Source organism: Condylostylus longicornis, unplaced genomic scaffold (genome assembly GCF_029603195.1).
Source record: "Condylostylus longicornis isolate FDR11 unplaced genomic scaffold, ASM2960319v2 ptg000051l, whole genome shotgun sequence".
In the NCBI taxonomy this organism is placed as follows: domain Eukaryota; kingdom Metazoa; phylum Arthropoda; class Insecta; order Diptera; family Dolichopodidae; genus Condylostylus; species Condylostylus longicornis.
In genome coordinates, this window is record NW_026578020.1 from 1,127,582 (window position 1) to 1,134,014 (window position 6,433).

Consider the following 6,433-nt stretch of genomic DNA (forward strand, 5'->3'; position numbering starts at 1 on the left):
TTCAATAGTAAGTACAATATTATAGGTCTGCCTTTTAAAAAATTTTTAAAAACTTTATAAAGGCATTTATACTCGTATACATAATTTTGAACAAAAATGAGAGAATGACTACGTTGTCATTACCTCAGTATTTAAAAGTTTTGTCAAGTTTTGTAAAGTAAAATTTAGTGTTTTAAAAACTTTTATTCTTAAAGCTGTCAAAATATATGTTTTTCTTGGTTATGTCAGAAGATTTTATTTTTCAAACAATAGTTATTTTTTACTCTTTTAATTGAAAATAAAATAAACAAAATGGATTCCCAAATGGTTATTTTTAAGTTTCATATTTTTATATAAATTTTCGGTTTTCAATAATCGTAAAATCAAAATCAAAAAATGTTTGTTCATGTTTCAAAAAATACTTATTTCTTTTATCGCCTATTTATAAAGTTTTCAAATGTTTTTTCAAGTTCTTCATCCTATTTTTTTCTTTGAAATGAGAATTTTTTTCTTTTTGTCACTGTTTTCTCCTTTGAAAGTTTTTCAAGTTTTATACTGGACAGAACTTTTTTTCGAGGAAATTATTTTTTGTATGGTGAACAACACATACAAATTTTATGCTAAATTTTATACTCGCTTTAAAAAATTATTCTGCATTCATATAGTTTGCTCCAGAGTTGTCGTTTGGTTCCGATTTGAAAATTTGTGTCCCCGGCTCCTCCTTTTGCATATTGGCTCCGATTTTGTTTTTTCCATAGTCAGAACCAAAAACAATTTAATAATTATTCTTGAAGAAAAATTTCAATTGAAAAATATAATTTGTAAGTAAAAACAAACTTCTTTTGCTATATTTAAAAATTCGTTGACATTACGTTGATTAACGAAACTATGTACATATACCTTTTTCTGCTAATTTTAAAGCCACCACTTATCTCTTTGTACTCAAGCTAATCAATTAGAGAGTTAAAGAGTCACATAACCAAACAGGAAAATTCAACAACGTCAGCAGTTGAAATATGTTTATATATAGAATTTGCTCAATGAACGATAATATTGCAAATTTGACATTTTAATTGAATTCGATCAAGTATATTGTTGAAAACTTGAAGAATTTAATCAAAGCCACCTAAGGTTAGCGCATTGTAGTGCGGCAGATGAAAAGGTACTTTCATGTGTTAATTTGATTAAAACTAAATTGAGAAACTCTTTTTATGTTGAAGTGGTAAGCAGCGTTTTAAACTCAAAAGAATTATTTAAAAAAATTGCAAGTTGTAATCTTATTAACTTATAGTAAGAAAATTTGAAGTACATATTTTTTATACCCTGCACCTTCGTGAAGGGTATATTAACTTTGGTACGGAGTTTGTATCCCCTTGAAGGAGTCATCTGCGATATGGACATGTATATACAGGCTATCTTGTAACAAAGTGCACTACTATATGTCATTGTATAGGCCCCCATGAGTAGACAAAACTTTTGTATGGAGACCATGTTCACAGCTCAACAGGTTCGGAGCCACAGAGGCTTAAAGTCAATTTCGACTGATTTAAGTATAACTCCGCGACTGTGTAACATAGCCGCATTAACAAATATGATTTGGAAACCTCAGAGCAAGGGCTTTCTGTTCAGATTTCGGAATCGCATGACTTTAAATTTCGAAAGAGTTGAAATTTTAACTTTTCATTTTTAAAAAAACATTAATTTTCTAGGTGACGTAACATGGGAGCTTTCTCCAATTTTAGCACAAGTGGCAACCTTGACAACTGAATTTTAATTTGGTGTATGAGTCATCACGCTACCTGATCGGGTGTAGGAGTGATTGAGAAAAATATACTACTGTATACAACCGTTCAAAATGGTGTCTGTGTTCTGTTATGCACATGTTCAACTCAACAACCGAGTTTTTCTCACGGGGTACATGCATATTTCTACATTATGTTGTGTATCTATCTTGAATAGGTATGTACGGTATAAGAAAGTATGAAATTTTAAATTTATAACTATTACTTTCATACATTCGAATGTTTTTACCTAACTTTTATAAAATGAAAAATAAAATATAAAAAAAAATTGTTATCAAAATAAAAATAACAAAATTTTTCGTAACTTAATTTTATTTCAGTTAAATGTTTTCTGTTTACAATATTTTGTTTCTTTCCTGCCTACACAACTCTTATTACCATCTATTCCTAAATAAAAATGGAATATTTTAAGAATTTGGAAGCAAAATGCAAACGAAAACTAACGGAGTGGAACGAGTCGAACTACTTATTAATAGATGTACTTTGGTTATAATTATGTCTTTCATATTACTATATATTTTGTAGTGATGGGCAGTAGCGAGTGATTTGTACTATCGTATGTTTGCATATTGAATAGTTTTTACTACCGAATAAAAGAATATTGTATGTATTTCAGTATTGGATGCATCGAATAATATACGTATTAGATTTAAAGTTTATAACAGATAATGTATGTATATCATAAATGTAATATAATAAGTATTACATTACATTACATAATAATGTAAAAAGCAGAAATTTTATTAAACTAAAATTATATTTTGCGTATATCCTTATTGAATTTAAAATTACCACGTTTGTTTTTTGAAATTTTCCACAAATATTTACACTATATGTTTTGTTTTCGTACTCAACCGAACGCACATTTAAATGAGAGTTGCATTCGCACCGTTCAATTTTTCAAATTTGAAAACTTAAAAGACATGTAAAAGTTTTTTTTTTTGTATATTTGAGTTTTTGTCGTTTGCTATTCATTTTCATGTTTCACGTTTGAACACAACACACTGAAAAGACTGGTAATTATTTTAGTAGCCAAAAAACATAACTACAACCTTATGTCTGAAGTTGCTAAAAATATTACAAAACTAGCAATATTTATTCTGTAGTGATACACATAGCTGATTTGTGATATATTAAACGTAGCTAGATAAATCATATTAAAATATGTCACAAATCAGCTATGCTTTAAAGCTAAAGTTTCTTTTCAAGTCTTTCTTAAGTTGTTGCTACCATCTTTATTTAGCTTCCGAGTCTTGTTTTGCCTTTTGTTGTGACAAGTTGTAGATTTTTGGTTGCTTATATTTTTATATTTTTGAGTTGTTGTATTACTTTTATTAATATAAACAAAATATTTTTTTTACTCTAGTGTTGTGTTTTTTATCGTTTTTATTTTGTTAATTTTTTAATGTTAGTTAATTATATGTGATATTTTTTTTTTTTTGAATTTTGAGTTTATTATTTTGTTCAGCGATTTGTTAATATTTTAAGGTATATTTTTTTTGTGTGTCCGTTTCTGTTTTATTAGATTATTTCTGAATGATTCGTTTTTCTCGTAAGTCTATGTTGTTTTGGTATGTTATCTTTTTACTCCTTTTTTTTGCCAATTTAAATATTTTTCATTATTTTTGTTGAATATTTCATAACAATTTTGTTCCTTTATTTTTATATATGATATATTTTTTTTTGTTTTTTATATGTATATTTTTTTTCGAATAATTTTTTGGTGCCATTTTTGTTTTCAATTGTTATTATTTTATTTTAATTTCTCGAGCGTTTTCTCTTGAGTGTTTTTCTTTTCACAGTTATTCTTCTGTTGCCTTCTCGGTTATTCCATATTTCATTAACCCTTTCCTGGTTTATTGGCGGTTTTTTTTTGGTCTGCTGGCCTTATTTTTTTTTTCTTTCTTTCTGATCAATAATTTATTTTTATTGTTCTTATTTACATTTTTTGTTGGCCAACAATTTGTTATTGTTGTTCTTATTTTTTTATTTATTTCTTTTTTTTTATGTATCGGCATAAAAAAAAAGAAATAAATATTTGTATCAGCATGTTAGGGCCGATACCAATGTGGTATGCTCAGGAATTTGTGGCAGGGCTTTTCATTCGAAATGTCTTAGCATTGGGGGCAGTGTTGCTGATCGTATTCGTGAGACTGCAGGTATTTGTCGGTTTTGTTGTGATTGTAGGAAGGTTTCATTGGAGGCCTTGCAATTGCTGAAATTGGGTTCTGTAGATTTGTACAACTGGGGCAACAGTGCACCGCGGCCACATATAAGGATCTATTGTGCGCTCCCATCTGAGTGCGAGGCGTGCCCTACAACACACGCTTGAGCCCCCAGCACCTCCCTCCTCCCATGAGCAAGAGCATCACACTCCCCCGGGAAATGCTCCGAGGTCTCCCCATACTCCCCACAAAATCTGCAAGTATCCTCATTTTCCAGGACCAGCCGACTGAGGTGTCCCCTAATCCTGCAGCGACCCGTCAAAATTTCGTTGAGGACTCTCTTGGTGATGGTTCTTGCCCACCCCTATAATTTTCTTAAATCGCTTCTAGTCATAATCTCCCAGGAGCTCCTTGGCTTGCCACAGCCCCGGAAGACTTCTTCAGCGCTCCGACCGCCTTCTTTTTGATTCCTTCCTTAATTCCCAACGAATAATATGTGGTCCAATTCCGAAAAAGGGCTCCGGCCCAAGAAGAGGTATGTTTGCCCCCTTCCTTGCAAGCGCATCAGCGGCCTCATTTCCTTACACGCCCACATGGTGCGGCACCCAACACAGTGTGACCGGTTACATCTGCCAAAATCATTGAGCTTCTCAAGACAGCCCCATACTGCCGCGGAGGATACTGAAAACAAGTTCAGCACTCTGATCGCAGCCCGGCTATCCGACATAATCATTATCTCTTGTCCCCGATACCCACTTTCCAAGCTGAACCGCACGCACATTTCAATGGCGTGCAACTCAGCCCGAACCACACTCGGAAAAATTCGCATAGGTTCGGAGAATTTGGTTCTTCCATCTGCATACCATCTGATACACGCGCTCGGGTCGTAGAATAGCTGGTTTTGGTGGGCAGAGATCGTCGGTGCGGGCTGACTCAAAAATTTAGTTGGGGGTTCGCTGCCGGGCGGAAGGGATGTAGTGTCTATTTTTTATCAGAATGTGAGGGGCCTTCGTATGAATTCTTTGGATAGTTTCTTGTTGGTGGGTGATTTTAATTTGCCTGGTCTTGAGTGGGTGTTCTCTGATGCTGATGAATCTTATATGAGGGCGGTGCTTCAACTTTAATTTTCGTAGGGCTGATTTCGAGTTATTTAATAATTTGTCTGTGTCAGTTTTATTTGTGCGTCTTTGACTGTTTGTTTGCCTCTGTACCAGTGGTTAGGGATAGGTTACGTATGTCTTTTCCTCCTTGGTATACCATTGAGTTACGGCGTCTTAGGAATGTTAGGAATTCTACTTGGCGGGCTTTTGTGGTTTCGAGGTCTTCGACCGATTATGCCAGGTTTTGCTCGGCCTAAAATGACTTTAGGTCTCTTTGCGGTGATTTGTATGGTGCATATCTTAATGACGTTCGGCGTAGCATGTTTGGCGATCCGCGAAAGTTTTTTGGTTTTATTAATTCTAGGAAATTTTCTGGTAGATCTTCTGGTGATCCTCTGGTTATTTTAAATTTGTTTGCCTGTCATTTTTCTAGTGTTTTTGCCCCAGTAGAAGTTGTGGGTGGACTATCTCCGGATTTTGCTGCATTTGTGAATATTGTCCGTGCGTCTGTTGATAATTTTGTCCTTGATGGTATTGTTCTGGGACCTGATTGCGTTCTGCGGGCCATGGGGAGGTTGAGTGGTAACTGGTCTCCTGGTCTTGATGGGATTCCGGGTGTGGTGTTGTATAGATGCGATGATAGCCTTGTTGGTCCTCTTACTTCTTTATTTAACCTATCGTTGGTGTCTTCTGTTTTTGCTTCAGCTTGGAAGGAGTCGTACGTTGTTCCGGTTCATAAGAAAGGTTTATGTTCTTCGGTTAGTAATTATAAGCCTATTGTTAAGATGTCGGCTATTCTGAAGCTTTTTGAAAGTATTTTGGCTGATTACTTCCACTCCTTTTGTAGTCCTTTTATTCGCTCCGGCCAGCATGGTTTTCATTGGGGCAGGTCTGTTGTTACCAATTTGGTTGGGTTTGTCTCGGCGCCTTTTCGTATTGTGGATGTTTCTCGTATTGAATCTGTTCAGAGGAAATTTTTGCGTTTTACTTTGAGGGGTTTGGGCTGGTTTGATCCTTTTAGGCTTCCGTCGTATGTGGCTAGATTGATGTTGATTGATTTGCAGTCCTTGGGGGCACGTAGGGTTGTTGCTGACATAGTGTTCATCCATCAGCTCGTGTCGGAGCCATTGTTGCTCGTTTTTTGTTGAGGCAAGTTTCTATTAGGGATAACGTAAGGAATCTTAGGTCTGTGGAGTTCTAATGTTCGCTATTACTCTACTGGTTATGGTAGGAATGAGCCGGTTTTTTTTTTCTGATAGTTGCATAATTGCGACTAAACGATATTTTTATTTGCGCAATGGATGTCTGATATAAAAAAATTGACAATTTGAGTTGGCAACTACTACTCCTTTATGATGTTTACTTCTTGATTATACTATCATGTTGT